The 15,537-nt window shown below is 38.7% G+C and overlaps 1 pseudogene; it reads left to right on the top strand.

The window, feature by feature from the left end:
- Positions 1–15,251, top strand: part of LOC116476721 (serine/threonine-protein kinase 25-like) — a 25,009-nt pseudogene extending 9,758 nt beyond the window's left edge.
- The last annotated feature ends 286 nt before the right edge of the window (positions 15,252–15,537 follow it).

The raw sequence follows: 15,537 nt of genomic DNA, 5'->3' as shown, positions 1-15,537 counted from the left end.
TATTGGCAGTGCCAGTGCTGCTGCCTTGCATATGTTGTCCAGTCACTCCTGGACATAGATTGACAGTGGGATTTGTCCAAGTTCTCAGTCCTTGGCCTCAGCGCTTCTATGGGATGTCCATTTCCCTCTTATTTTCTGTGGTCTTTATAAAAGAATGTTTGCAATACAAAAATTTCACTCATGCAGTTGAATATTTTGAGTGTAATATTAAATATATTTTGTCAAAACCAATAAAGTGTCTGCACTCACTAGGAGGCTACTGCTATTGGATAACGAAGAAACAGGAGAATTTCAGACTTTTAATTCAGACTGATAATATTTAATAATGAGAATTTTTACTAGGCATGTAGGTTCTATTCTGATTCATGTGCCTTCAAATCTTTAAGAAGTTTGGGAATTGTGAAAGCTTCTAAGCCACTCTCCTTTCAGCCACATTGGATAAGGCTGTCTCTGTTATGCAACCTGATGCTAGATTTTGATAATGTTTAAATAAAGGCATTTGGTTTATCACTTATTCATGTGAATAAAATTAAGAGCTGTCTTAGTAGGTAAAAGAACTTTAAATATAAGCTTGGAAGACCCTTAAAAACTAACTGATAGTGCACTACCTTTTAAGCATCAATATTCTATTTATTTATGCGCGCATACAACAGTGCCTCTCCATCTTGGCCACACACAAAATTAACTATGGGGCTTTTAAAATAAATTTGATGCTTGAGCCTCACCCTAGAAAAAGGGCCTGACACACACATCTGCATGCACACTTAACCACTCATACGGTTGTTACTAAGCTGTCTCTTGGCTAGCTTGCTTACAGAAACCTATGCCAAATGTTTGGGAAAAAAGTTTCTTACTTCTTTTACTTTATATATACAACCTTCATTCCAGGCTCCATGAGATATTCCATGGCTGGGGACAGATTAGGATAAATTACAGAAAGAATTCAAATATTACCATTAAGTAATATCCAGTTTCTGATATTCAAAAAATTTAACTTATCAATAAAACAATACGTTTTATGCAAAACTCTTATATTGAGTAAGGATTCTATAAATCACTTTAACTCCATTTTAAGGGACAGTTGTAGCAGTTGACACCTTAGAGTTTTAGATAAAATAGGTACAGATGAGGAGAAGGAAAAGTCTTCTCTTTACGACCCTGAGTTAATTGTGAGCAGAGGAGAAAGGAGGAGAGAGATTAGCAGTGCAAAATGAGTTAATGTGTAAAACTTTGCTTCTCCAAGCTTTGTTCCAGAATAGAAGATACTTTTTGTCCTCATGTTTCCTATTTGGGACACTAAGAAGAGGCCACTTTAGAATCCAACAATTTCGACCACAACTACAACCAATAAAGTCAGCATCTCACAAAAGTTGGAAAGATAGAGACCTTAAAGGGGAACTTTCTTGAGCTTCTCTTTGAGCAGATTCAGAAGTAACTGCAGGCTGATGGGCAAACTGGTCAGAGGAGGGAACATGTTGGGCAGAGTAAACTTATAGGGTGGCATAGAGGAGACACCTTGTGCTGAGAATGAATGAGAGTCAAAACTAGATGACAAAAACCGAGGTGAAATCAAGCAGACATAATAGACATCTGCAGAACTCTCCACCCCAAATCAACAGAATATACGTTCTTCTCAGCACCACACCACACCTATTCCAAAACTGACCACACAGTTGGAAGTAAAGCTCTCTTCAGCAAATGTAAAAGAGCAGAAATTATAACAAACTGTCTCTCAGATCACAGTACAATCAAACTAGAACTCAGGATTAAGAAACTCATTCAAAACCACTCAGCTACATGGAAACCGAACAACCTGCTCCTGAATGACTACTGGGTACATAACGAAATGAAGGCAGAAATAAAGATGTTCTTTGAAATCAACGAGAACAAAGACACAACATACCAGAATCTCTGGGACACATTTAAAGTAGTGTGTAGAGGGAAATTTATAGCACTAAATGTCCACAACAGAAAGCAGGAAAGATCTAAAATGGACACCCTAACATCACAATTAAAAGAACTAGAGAAGTAAGAGCAAACACATTCAAAAGCGAGCAGAAGGCAAGAAAAAACTAAGATCAGAGCAGAACTGAAGGAAATAGAGACACAAAAAACCCTTCAAAAAATCAATGAATTCAGGAGCTTGTTTTTTGAAAAGATCAACAAAACTGATAGACTGCTAGCAAGACTAATAAAGAAGGAAAGAGAGAAGAATCAAACAGATGCAATAAAAAATGATAAAGGGGATATCACCACCAATCCCACAGAAATACAAACTACCATCAGAGGATACTATAAACACCTCTATGCAAATAAACTAGAAAATCTAGAAGAACTGGATAAATTCCTCGACACATACACCCTCCCAAGACTAAACTGGGAAGAAGTTGAATCTCTGAATAGACCAATAACAGACTCTGAAATTGTGGCAATAATTAATGGCTTCCCAACCAAAAAATGTCCAGGACCGGATGGATTCACAGCCGAATACTACCAGAGGTACCAGGAGGAGAGGGTACTATTCCTTCTGAAACTATTCCAATCAATAGAAAAAGAGGGAATCCTCCCTAACTCATTTTATGAGGCCAGCATCATCCTGATACCAAAGCCTGGCAGAGACACAACAAAAAAAGAGAATTTTAGACCAATATCCCTGATGAACAACGATGCAAAAATCTTCAATAAAATACTGGCAAACCAAATCCAGAACCACATCAAAAACCTTATCCACCATGATCAAGTGGGCTTCAACCTTGGGATGCAAGGCTGGTTCAACATATGCAAATCAATAAACGTAATCCAGCATATAAACAGAACCAAAGACAAAAACCAATCATTATCTCAATAGCTGCAGAAAAGGCCTTTGACAAAATTCAACAACGCTTCAGGCTAAAAACTCTCAATAAATTAAGTATTGATGGGACATATTCCAAAATAATAAGAGCTATCTATGACAAACTCACAGCCAATATCATACTGAATGGGCAAAAACTGGAAGCATTCCCTTTGAAAACTGGCACAAGACAGGGATGCCCTCTCTCACCACTCCTATTCAACATAGTGTTGGAAGTTCTGGCCAGGGCAATCAGGCAGGAGAAGGAAATAAAGGGTATTCAATTAGGAAAAGAGGAAGTCAAATTGTCCCTGTTTGCACATGACATAATTGTATATCTAGAAAACCCCACTGTCTCAGCCCAAAATCTCTTTATGCTGATAGGCAACTTCAGCAAAGTCTCAGGATACAAAATCAATGTTCAAAAATCACAAGCATTCTTATACACCAATAACAGACAAACAGATAGCCAAATCACGAGTGAACTCCCATTCACAATTGCTTCAAAGAGAATAAAATACCTAGGAATCCAACTTACAAGGGATATGAAGGACCTCTTCAAGGAGAATTACAAACCACTGTTCAATGAAATAAAAGAGGATACAAACAAATGGAAGAACATTCCATGCTCATGGATAGGAAGAATCAACATTGTGAAAATGGCCATACTGCCCAAGGTAATTTATAGATTCAATGCCATCCCCATCAAACTACCAATGACTGTCTTCACAGAATCAGAAAAAACTACTTTAAAGTTCATATGGAACCAAAAAAGAGCCTGCATTGCCAAGTCAATCCTAAGCCAAAAGAACAAAGCTGGAGGCATCACGCTACCTGACTTCAAACTATACTACAAGGCTACAGTATCCAAAACAGCATGGTACTAGTACCAAAACAGAGATATAGACCAATGGAACAGAACAGAGCCCTCAGAAATAATGCCATATATCTACAACTATCTGATCTTTGACAAATCTGATAAAAACAAGCAATGGGGAAAGGATTCCCTATTTAATAAATGGTGCTGGGAAAACTGGCTAGCCATATGTAGAAAGCTGAAACTGGATCCCTTCCTTATACAAAAATTAATTCAAGATGGATTAAAGACTTACATGTTAGACCTAAAACCATAAAAACCCTAGAAGAAAACCTAGGCAATACCATTCAGGACATAGGCATGGGCAAAGACTTCATGTCTAAAACACCAAAAGCAATGGTAACAAAAGCCAAAATTGACAAATGGGATCTAATTAAACTAAAGAGCTTCTGCACAGCAAAAGAAACCACGATCAGAGTGAACAGGCAACATACAAAATGGGAGAAAATTTTTGCAACCTCCTCATCTGACAAAGGGCTAATATCCAGAATCTACAATGAACTCAAACAAATTTACAAGAAAAAAACAACCCCATCGAATGTGGGTGAAGGATATGAACAGACTCTTCTCAAAAGAAGACATTTATGCAGCCAAAAGACACAGGAAAAAATGCTCATCTTCACTGGCCATCAGAGAAATGCAAATCAAAACCACAATGAGATAGCATCTCACACCAGTTAGAATGGCCATCATTAAAAAGTCAGGAAACAACAGGTGCTGGAGAGGATGTGGAGAAATAGGAACACTTTTACACTGTTGGTGGGACTGTAAACTAGTTCAGCCATTGTGGAAGTTGGTGTGTTGATTCCTCAGGGATCTAGAACTAGAAATACCATTTGACCCAGCCATCCCATTACTGGGTATATACCCAAAGGATTATAAATCATGCTGCTATAAAGACACATTCACATGTTTGTTTATTGCAGCACTATTCACAATAGCAAAGACTTGGAACCAACCCAAATGTCCAACAACAATAGACTGGATTAAGAAAATGTGGCACATATACACCATGGAATACTATGCAGCCATAAAAAATGATGAGTTCATGTCCTTTGCGGGGACATGGATGAAGCTGGAAGCCACAATTCTCAGCAAACTATCACAAGGGCAAAAAACCAAACACCGCATGTTCTCACTCATAGGTGGGAATTGAACATGGAGAACACATGGAATCCGGAAGGGGAAGGTCACACACCAAAGTCTGTTGTGGGGTGGGGGGAAGCGGGGAGGGATAGCATTAGGAGATATACCTAATGCTAAATGACGAGTTAATGGGTGCAGCACACCAACATGGCATATTTATACATATGTAACAAACCTGCATGTTGTGAACATGTACCCCAAAACTTAAAGTATAAAGAAAAAAAAAGACCACTACAATTACCACTACTGCTACCATTATCATTACCTCCACAAAAACAAGCAGAGTCCTCACACATACAGGCAATACCATTTGAGAGAAGAAAAACGCTATGAGTTTTTTTTTTTTTTTTTTTTTACCTAGAAAAGCAGAATCTTCTATAAGATATTATCTAAATACGCCCAGTGGGGACTTCAATTTTAAAAAAAATGAATTTTCAAAATGGAAGAGACTTGAATTTTCTTCTAATGTGGTGGGAAATGAGAGTCAAGGACTTTTAAGGAAGAATACATGAGTCCTAGAAAAGCTGCTATTTTTTTTCCACTTGTGAGTGAGGTGTTGCATCAGTTCAAGTCCTCTGAGAAGACTGTAAGAATTCTAGCACAGGAGATTTATTGAGTGAAACATCTGTAAAGGATAAAGTTAGAGCAGAAGTGGGCACAGAAAACCTTCAGACTGTGATGTTGGTCAGATATCTATGAAAGGAGAGTCAGAAAGAAGGAGAATTGGGAAGGAAAGGTTTCTGATCATAGCATGCTTCTGATAAAGCCTTAGTCAAGACAAAGGGAATTTCCAAGCAAAAGTTGCCCACTGAAGGTGTTCCACATTGGACAAGAATAACTCAGCTCCAGGATTCTGGCCATGCTCAGTTATTGGCTGGGAACAGCACAAAGAACTGTGTTCTCTGACTGTGTACAATGGTAGATCCAAAGGAACAGCAGCTGGGGCTGTCAGTCAACTATGTTCCCTATAGCAGATTGCTTGAAGGGACATCTGAGTGAGATATCTACATGGTCACCATAGATGTGACTGAATTTTCTGATCCTGCTTCATGGTGTTTAAAGGCATAAATACAATTCCATCCATACCCTTGAAAATACATAATAGTATAAAGCAAACAAATATTTACAGATATGAAAGGAGAAATAGCTCTAATAATAGTAGGAGACTTCCATACTTTCAATAATCTATAGAATGATCAGACAAAAGTTGATAAGGAAATAGAGGATTTGAACAACAGTACTAATTTAATGTAACAGACATACAGAACGTTTTACACAACAGAAGAATACACATTTTTCTCAAGTGTGCAAGGAACACTATCTAGGATAGACTATATATTAGGTGATCAAACAATTGTTAATAAATTTCAAAAGATTAAAATTTTACAAAGTATCTTTTGAGACCAAAACAGAATGAGTATAAATCAGTCACAGAAGAAAAACTGGAAAATCTACAAATGTGGGAAATTAAACACATTTCTTAAAAACCAATGGGTAGAGGCCAGGTGCGGTGGCTCAAGCCTGTAATCCCAGCACTTTGGAAGGCCGAGGCGGGCGGATCACGAGGTCAGGAGATCGAGACCGTGGTGAAACCCCGTCTCTACTAAAAATACAAAAAATTTGCCAGGCGTGTTGGCAGGCGCCTGTAGTCCCAGCTACTCGGGAGGCTGAGGCAGGAGAATGGCGTGAACCTGGGAGGCGGAGCTTGCAGGGAGCCGAGATTGCGCCACTGCACTCCAGCCTGGGGGACAGAGAAAGACCATCTCAAAAACAAAACAAAACAAAACAGAACAACAACAACAACAAAAAAAAAAAACAAAAAAAACAAACAAACAAAAAAACCAATGGGTCAAAGAAGGAATGGGAAATTAGAAAATATATCAAAACAAATGAAAATGAAAACACAATATACCAAAATGTAGGGGATGCAGCAAAAGCAGTAAAAGAAATTTATGTGTATAAATACTTATATTAAGAAAGAAGAAATATCTCAAATCAACAGCCTAACTTGACACATTTAGGAACTAAAAAAGAAAACACGACATGGTTTGGCTGTGTCCCCACCCAAAATCTCATCTTAAATTGTAATCTAAACTGTAATCCTGACGTGTTGGGGGAGGGACCTCATGGGAGGTGATTAGATCATAGGAATTGTTCCTCTATGCTGTTCTTGTGATAGTGACTGAGTTCTCATGAGATCTGATGGTTTTATAAGTGGCTTTTCAACCGCTTCACTCTGCACTTCTCTTACCTGCCACCATGTGAAGAACATGTTTGCTTCCCCGTCTGCCATGATTGTAAGTTTCCTGAGGCCTCCCCAGCCATGCTGAACCGTGAGTCAATTAAACTTCTTTCCTTTATAAATTACTCAGTCTTGGGCAGTTCTTTATAGCAGCATGAGAGTGGGCTAATACAGTAAATTAGTACTGCAGAGAGTGGGGCACTGCTCTAAAGGTAACTGAAAATGTGGGAGCAACTTTAAAACTGGTTAACAGGCAGATTTTTGAACAGTTTGGAGGGCTCAGAAGAGAGGAAAATGTGGAAAAGTTTGGAACTTCCCAGAGACATGGAAGGCTCAGAAGACAGACAGATCTGGGAAAGTTTGCAGCTTCCTAGGGACTTGTTGAACGGCTTTGACCAAAATATTGGCAGTGACAGGGAGAGGGAAGACCAGGCTGAGGTGGTCTCAGATGGAGATGAAGAACCTGTTGGGAACTGAAGTAAAAGTCACACTTGCTGTTCTTTAGCAAAGAGACTGGCAGCATTTTGTCCCTGCCCTAGAGATCTGTGGAACTTTGAACTTGAGACAGATGATCTGAAATGGAAACTTATGTTTAAAAGGGAAACAGAGCATAAAAGTTTGGAAAATTTGGAGACTGACAATGCAATAGAAAAGAAAAACCCATTTTTGGGGGGGAAATTCAAGCCAGTTGCAGAAATTTACATAAGTTAACTCACAGTGTTAATCACCAAGACAATGGAGAAAATGTCTCCAGGGCATGTCAGAGACCTTTGTGGCCCTGAGGCCTAGGAGGAAAAAAGTGGTTTTGTAGGCTGGGCCCAGGGACTCCTGCTCTATGCAGCCTGGGGACATCGTACTCTGCATCCCAGCTGCTTCAGCTCCAGCCATGGCTAAAAGGGGCCAACATACAGTTCAGGCTGTTGCTTCAGAGGGTGCAAGCCCCAAGCCTTGGACGCTTCCAGTAGTGTTGGTCCTGTGGGTGCACAGAATAAAATAATGGCAGTTTGGGAACCTCCACCTAGATTTCAGAGGATGTATGGAAATGTCTGGTGTCTAGGCAGAAGTCTGCTGTAGGGGTGGAACTCCCTGCTGGGGCAGTGCAGAAGGGAAATGTAGGGTCAGAGGAGCCCCAGCACAGAGCCCCGACTGGAGCGCTGCCTAGTGGAGCTGTGAGAAGAGGGCCACCATCCTCCAGACCCCAGAATGGTAGATCCACCAACAGCTTGAACCATGTGCCTGGAAAAGCCACAGACAATGCCAGCCTGTGAAAGCAGATGTAAGTGGGGCTGTACCCTGTAAAGCCACAGGCCTGTAGCTGTCCAAGGCCATGGGAGCCCACCTCTTGTATCAGTGTGACCTGGATGTGAGACATGGAGTCAAAGGAGATCATTTTGGAACTTTAAGGTTTAATGATGCCTTGGATTTCTGACCTTCATGGGGCCTGTGTAAGGTCAGCCAAGAGAAAGGAAAAGAGAGATCCAAGTTCAGGCAAGCCTTTATTCAACCTGCTGGCTGCCCCCTTAACAGTCAAGGAAAGCAGCCCCAAGCTTACGGAATGAGGGGTTTATATTGGGGCAGGGAGTTTGAGGGAGTCCTTTGGTATGGCTACATATTGGGGTTGTTTTCTGGTTAATTCTGCCACATATCACCTTGTGACATTTATGGTACCAGATAGTGTGGATAAAGTCTGTTTATGCTTCCCACGAGCTCCCACCGTGTGGCCTGGATGGTTTGTAATTGGGGTCTGCTTGTCACAGCAAGGTCTGATAAGTGAAGTCTGCTGGCTCCACCATGGCACGTAGATAAGGGGATTTAGAAATGTGAAAAGGCTTGGAGGAAGGAGAGGGGTGGCACAGGGAGGTTTGGGGTAGGATGTCGTCAGTACTAAGAAGCTTTTTGGGGCGGTTTGTCCCTAACAGCCTGTAGCTCCATTGTTTTGGCCAATATCACCTATTTGGAATGGGTGTATTTACCCAATGCCTGTATCCCCATTGTGTATAGGAAGTAACTAAGTTACTTTTGATTTTAGAGGCGCACAGGCAGAAGGGACTTACCCTGTCTCAGATGAGACTTTGGACATGGACTTTTGAGTTAATGCTAGAATGAGTTAAGATTGGGGGGAGTTTTGGAAAGGCTCCCCCTTTCCAAAAAAAAATTGGTGTTTTGAAATGTGAGACATAAAATTTGGAGGGGGCCAGGAGTAGAATAATATTATTTTGCTTTGTCCCCACTTAAAATCTAATCTTGAATTGTAATCCCCACGTGTTGGGGGAGGGACCTTGTGTGAGGTGATTAGATCATGGGGGTGGTTCCTCTATGCTGTTCTCATGATAGTGAGTCAGTTCTCATGAGATCTGATGGTTTTATAAGAGGCTCCCCCTACTTTGCTCTGCACTTCTCCTTTCTGCTGCAATGTGAAGAAGGATGTGTTTGCTTCCCCATCTGCCACAATTGTACATTTCCTGAAGCTTCCCCAGTTATGCTGAACTATGAGTCAACTAAGCCATTTTCTTTTATAAATTACCCAGTCTTGGGCAGTTCTTTATAGCAGCATGAGAACAGACTCATACAATACTGTACCTAAAGCTAGCAGAAGAAAGAAAATGATGAAGATGAAAGCAGAGATAAACAAAGAACAGAAAATAATAATGAAACCAAGTGTTGAGTCTTTAAATCATAAACAAAATAGATAAAACTTTAGCTTGATTGATGAAAAAAAGAAGACCCATCTAAAATCAGAAATGAGAGGGTACATCAGTAAAACTTTTAGAGATATAAAAATATGTAAGAGATTACTATGAACAATTGTATGTTAACAAATTGGATAACCTAGATAAAATGGACAAATACCTAGAAACATGCAACCAACCAGACTGAATCATGAAGAAACAAGAACATCTGAGTTAGACCCATATCTAGAAAGGAGATAAAATCAGCTAGTAACAAAAAAATCCCACAACAAAGAAAAACCTGGGACTGGAGGGCTTAACCGGTGAATTCTATTAAACACTCAAGGAAGAAATAACACTAATCCTCCTCAAACTCTTCCAAAAAACTAAAGACAAAGGAACACTTCCAAACTCATTTTATTATGCCCTCATTATTCTGATACCCAAACCAGACAAAATCACTTCAAGAAAATAAAACTACAGATCAATATCCCTGATGAATACGATTCAAAACTTCTCAACAAAATACTAGCAAACAAAATTCAACAGTTAGTTAAAAGTCTTATACACATAACCAAGTGGGATTTATTCCAAGAATGCAAGGATGTTTCAACATATAAAAATTGATCAATATCATATACCATATTAATAGAATGAAGGAAAAAATAAGCATGATCATCTCATGATGAAGAAAAAGCACTTGACAAAATTTGTCATGTTTTCAATATGAAAACTGTTAACAAACCAAGAATAAAAGGAAACTACTTTAACATAATATAGACCATATATTAAAACCTGAAGTTCACGTCATATTCAGTGGTGAAAGATGAAAAGCTTTTCCTCTAAGATAAGGAATAAGGCAAGGAAGCCTTCCTCTTGCTTCTTCTCTTTCACATAGTACTGGAAGTTCTAGCCAGAAAAATTTATGCAAGAAAAAGAAATAAAAGGCATCCAAATTGGAAAGGAAATAGTGAAATTGTCTCTGTTTGCAGGTAACATGAACAACTGTAGAAAACCCTAAAGATTTTACAAAAAACTGTTATGACTATAAATAAATTTAGCAAAGTTGTAGAATATAAAATCAACACTCAAACGTCAATTACACTTCTATATACTAACAATGAACTTTCTGAAAAGAAAATTAAGAAAATAATTCCATTTGCAATAACATCACAAAAAAATAGTTAGAATAAACTAAGAAGGGAAAATGTTTGTTCCCTGAAAACTGTAAAATGTTCCTGAAATAAATTAAGTAATACACAAATAAATAGAAAGATATCCCATTTGCATGGATTGAAAGACTTAATATTGTTAAGATACCCATACTATCCAAAATAGTCTACAGAATCAATACAATCCCAAATAGCATTATCTGTAGAAATGGAAAAATTCATCCTAAAACTCATATGGAATGTCAAGGAATCCTGAATAGCAAAAACAATCTTGAAAAAGAGGAAGAAAGTTGGAATTCTCACACTTGATTTCAAAACTTACTAAAATGCTACAGTATTCAAAAGAGTATGGTACTTGCATAAAGACAAACATACATACTAGTGCAATAGAATATAAAACCTGGAAATAAACATTCATGTATATGGTCAAATGATTTTTGGCAAGAGTGTCAAGACTATTCAATAGAGAAAGGACAGTCTTTTCAACAAATGGTGTTGGGAAAACTGGATATCCACATGTTAAATAATGAAGTTGGACCTTTACCTTAACTACTGAAACTGGATCAAAGACCTATACATTTGAGTTAACAATACAAAAGTGTTAGAAGAAAACATGGAGAAAAATCTTGATGACATTGAATTTGGAAATGATTTATTAGATAAAACATCAAACAGTCAGGCATCAAAAGAAAAAGTAGACAAGTTAGATTACATCGAAATTTGAAACTTTTGTGAATTGCAATACACTATGAATGGAGTGAAAAGGCAACCCAATGGAATGGGGGAAAATATTTACAAATCATATATGAGAAGGGGTTAATATCCAAAATATGAAAAGAACCCCTGCAACTCAACAACCAATAACCAAATTTAATTAAAACATGGCCAAATACTTGAATAGACATTTCTCTCCAGATATACCAATGACTAAGAAGCTCATGAATAGATGCTCAATATCATTAATTATTAGGGAAATGGAAATCAAAACTGCCAATAAGCTACTACTTCACATCCATATGAATGTTATTGTCAAAAACAAAAACAACAAAAAATAACAAATGCTGGTGAACATGTGAATAAATTGGAACCCTTGTGCACTGCTAGTGGGAATGTAAAATGGTGCTGCTGCAGTGGAAAACAGTATAGTAGTTTCTCAAAAAAATAAAAATCACTATATAATTCAGCAATTCATCACTTCTCAGCCTTTTGGCTTAGATCAAGTGTATAATCCAGCAATTCCACTTCTTTGTACATACTTAATACCTGGAAGAATTGAAAGCAGGGACTCGAACAAAGTTTGTTTACTCAATGTTCATATTAGCAGATACAGAAATAGGAGGTATTTCTGTATCTTTATGTATCCACCTCTATCTCTTTCTGCCTCCCTGTCTATATCCGTCTATATCCATCTCTATCTCTTTCTGCTTCCCTCTTTCTCTGTCTCTATTTTTATCTCTTATTCCACCTCTCCTCCTCTCCCAATTCTTCCTTCCTTTCCCTCTTCTTTCTCCTCTCTGTCTCTGTTTATTCCCTCGATACTGCATTGACGTTCTTTTCTTTGTCCTATCCATCAGTGAATAGAGAAACAAAATGTTTTATGTACATATAATATTCAATATATTATATGAATGTCACATAGTATATCATATAATATATTATATACTATATACATATATAGTATATTATATGATATATATTATATGATATAATGTCATGTATGTATCATATAATATACTGAATATTACTCAGTCTTAAAAACGAAATTGATTTGACACATGCTACAATATTAATGAAACTTGAAGACGTTGTGCTAAGTGCAAAAAGCCAGTTACAAAAGGACAAAAACAGAATGATTTCACTTTTATAATGGACCTACAGTAGTTACATTCATGGAGATAAAAAATAGAATGACAGTTACTAAGGGCTGAGGGAGAGGAGAGAATGGGAAATTATTGTTCAATGAGTATGCAGTTGCAGTTTAAGTTTCAGATGAAAAAAGTTCTGGAGATGGATGGTTGTGATGGCTGCACAACAATGGGAATGTGTTTAATGCCACTGGACTGTACACTTAAACATGATTAAAATGTTAAATGTTATGTTACCTATATACTAGCACAATTAAAGAAGAATTTACCCAAATATATATTAAGATGCATAGAGTAAACCAACTCACTTAAAAATATATATGTTATAGTTGAATAGGAATCATAATTAATTTAAGCATTGATTATTTGAGTCAGAAAAGATGGATCAAATTAAAAAATATCAAGTTAATCATTAATTTGTCAAAGGAAGGGAAGGGCTAAGTATTCAGTTTCTTTAAAGCCTTCTGGATATATTTGCATTCCAAGAATGAGACAGAGTTTCAGAAATGAACAAAAACAAAAACCTCTCCAGACTCAATGTATGGAAATGCCACATGGTTAGATTAGTTCTAATATCCTCCGATGCATTTTGATGAAAGAATTGAAACTCCAGGGTTTGAGCCCTTCTCTAGGCTAAAACTATGTGTCTATTCTGGGACACTTTCTCCTGCGTATCTGGCATATATAATATTAAAAGTTTATGGGTAGAATTTATTCAAACATTTCAGTAAACTGAAAAAAAAGTGTCATTAATAAGTGATTATCTGTTTCATTCTTTGACGAGAAAGTTCCCTTCATGCCAGAAGATTTGAAATCAATATGTGGCCAAAAGGAACACAACATTATTAAGAAACCCTAACAATTGTCATTATTTAACAACCCAAAGTTCATTAAATATTAATTCACATTGTATATTTTGAGAAATTCTCTTAGGTATGATTATTTTCAATAATCCATCATATGTTCAGAGCATTGGATAAGTAATAATTCAGATACTCCTATTACACATGCCAAACTTTAACATCTATGAAGAGGAAATAAGTTTTAAAAATTTTTTTCCCTCCAGAAATAATTGTTTTTTTCTGATGAAAAGAAAGTTGGAAAACTATACATGTATAGACATGCATGTACACATACATACAAAAATAATATGTTAATATTTCTTGTGAAGAAAAACTATATAAACAATGACATTTTAAATAATTTATATAATTACAATGAGACTGCTGAAACTATCTGAATGCATTAGTGTCCAATTAAATTTAGCTTCCCTGGCCTGCCTCAACAAGGACCCCTGATTCCGGCCCACAGCCAAGGAGGTCCTGAAGCACAAGTTCATCACACGCTACACCAGGAAGACCTCCTTCCTTACGGAGCTCATCGACCGCTATAAGCGCTGGAAGTCAGAGGGGCATGGCGAGGAGTCCAGCTCTGAGGACTCTGACATTGATGGCGAGGCGGAGGACGGAGAGCAGGGCCCCATCTGGACGTTCCCCGCTACCATCCGGCCGAGTCCACACAGCAAGCTTCACAAGGGGACGGCCCTGCACGGCTCACAGAAGACTGTGGAGCCTGTCAAGAGGCAGCCGAGATCCCAGTGCCTGTCCACGCTTGTCCGGCCCGTCTTCGGGGAGCTCAAAGAGAAGCACAAGCAGAGCGGCAGGAGCGTGGGTGCGCTGGAGGAGCTGGAGAACGCCTTCAGCCTGGCCGAGGAGTCCTGCCCCGGCATCTCAGACAAGCTGATGGTGCACCTGGTGGAGCGAGTGCAGAGGTTTTCACACAACAGAAACCACCTGACATCCACCCGCTGAAGCGCGCTGCTGTTCAGATAGGGGACAGAAGGTCTTTTGTTTTTGTTCTGAACTCCATAAGAACTGTGCTGACTTGGAAGGTGCCCTGTGCTGTGTCGTGCCTGCAGGGACACATCAGATCCTGTGGGCCTCACATGCCAGGTCACCAGGTCACCATCTCCTTCCACCCCTGCAGTGTGCTGTTCTGCACATCGGGGACGCTGTTCTATATGCCCACTGCCCTCCTCCCTCTCCTGGCCCAGCAGTAGAGCTTACGGGGGCTCCAGCAGCTGGCGTGGCCCTCATGAGCTATGCCTGGGTCTTCTGCAGACTCACGCAGCCCTATGGCCGCTCAGACCAAGGCGCAGAGCAACTATCAGGGCAGCTCTGCCTCCTCCTCCCATGAGGTGGGGAGAGGCAACAGGGCAGCCCCCAGAGAAATGTCCTGGCCACTGTCCTCCCAGGGCCCATGATGACCATAGATTTGCCTTGTGGTGTTGGATCAGGTACTGTGTCTGCTCATAAGCACTTGTGTCATCCAGAATGTTTTGTTTTTTAAGAAAATTGAATTTACTTGTTTCCTGAAATATTCTGAGGTTAATATGTTAGTTTTCATAGAACATTGAGAGGCCCCTGCCACTTTCAATAAAGACCTGACTTGGAAAAAATAAAAATAAAAAATAAAATAAAATAAAATAAATTTAGCCTCCCTTTCTCTATACTGCATAAATCTACAGGTCACCTCCCAGAAAGTTAAGAACCGTGTATTGGAGAGGATTGTAGGATATTAGAAGATAATTTTCTCATTCTGATTCAAAGTATGCTGAGTAGGATCATATCCTTGTGAATCAACTGTATTCACATTACTCAAATGAATATTATATAGTGAAAGAGCTTGGTTTATGTTCCCATGCTCAAGATCACATAAAAAAATCAAGTGAAA

This window comes from Hylobates moloch, unplaced genomic scaffold, assembly GCF_009828535.3.
Source record: "Hylobates moloch isolate HMO894 unplaced genomic scaffold, HMol_V3 SCAFFOLD_2, whole genome shotgun sequence".
In the NCBI taxonomy this organism is placed as follows: domain Eukaryota; kingdom Metazoa; phylum Chordata; class Mammalia; order Primates; family Hylobatidae; genus Hylobates; species Hylobates moloch.
The sequence above is the reverse complement of the archived record's forward strand: the minus strand, read 5'-3'. Positions and strand labels throughout refer to the sequence as shown.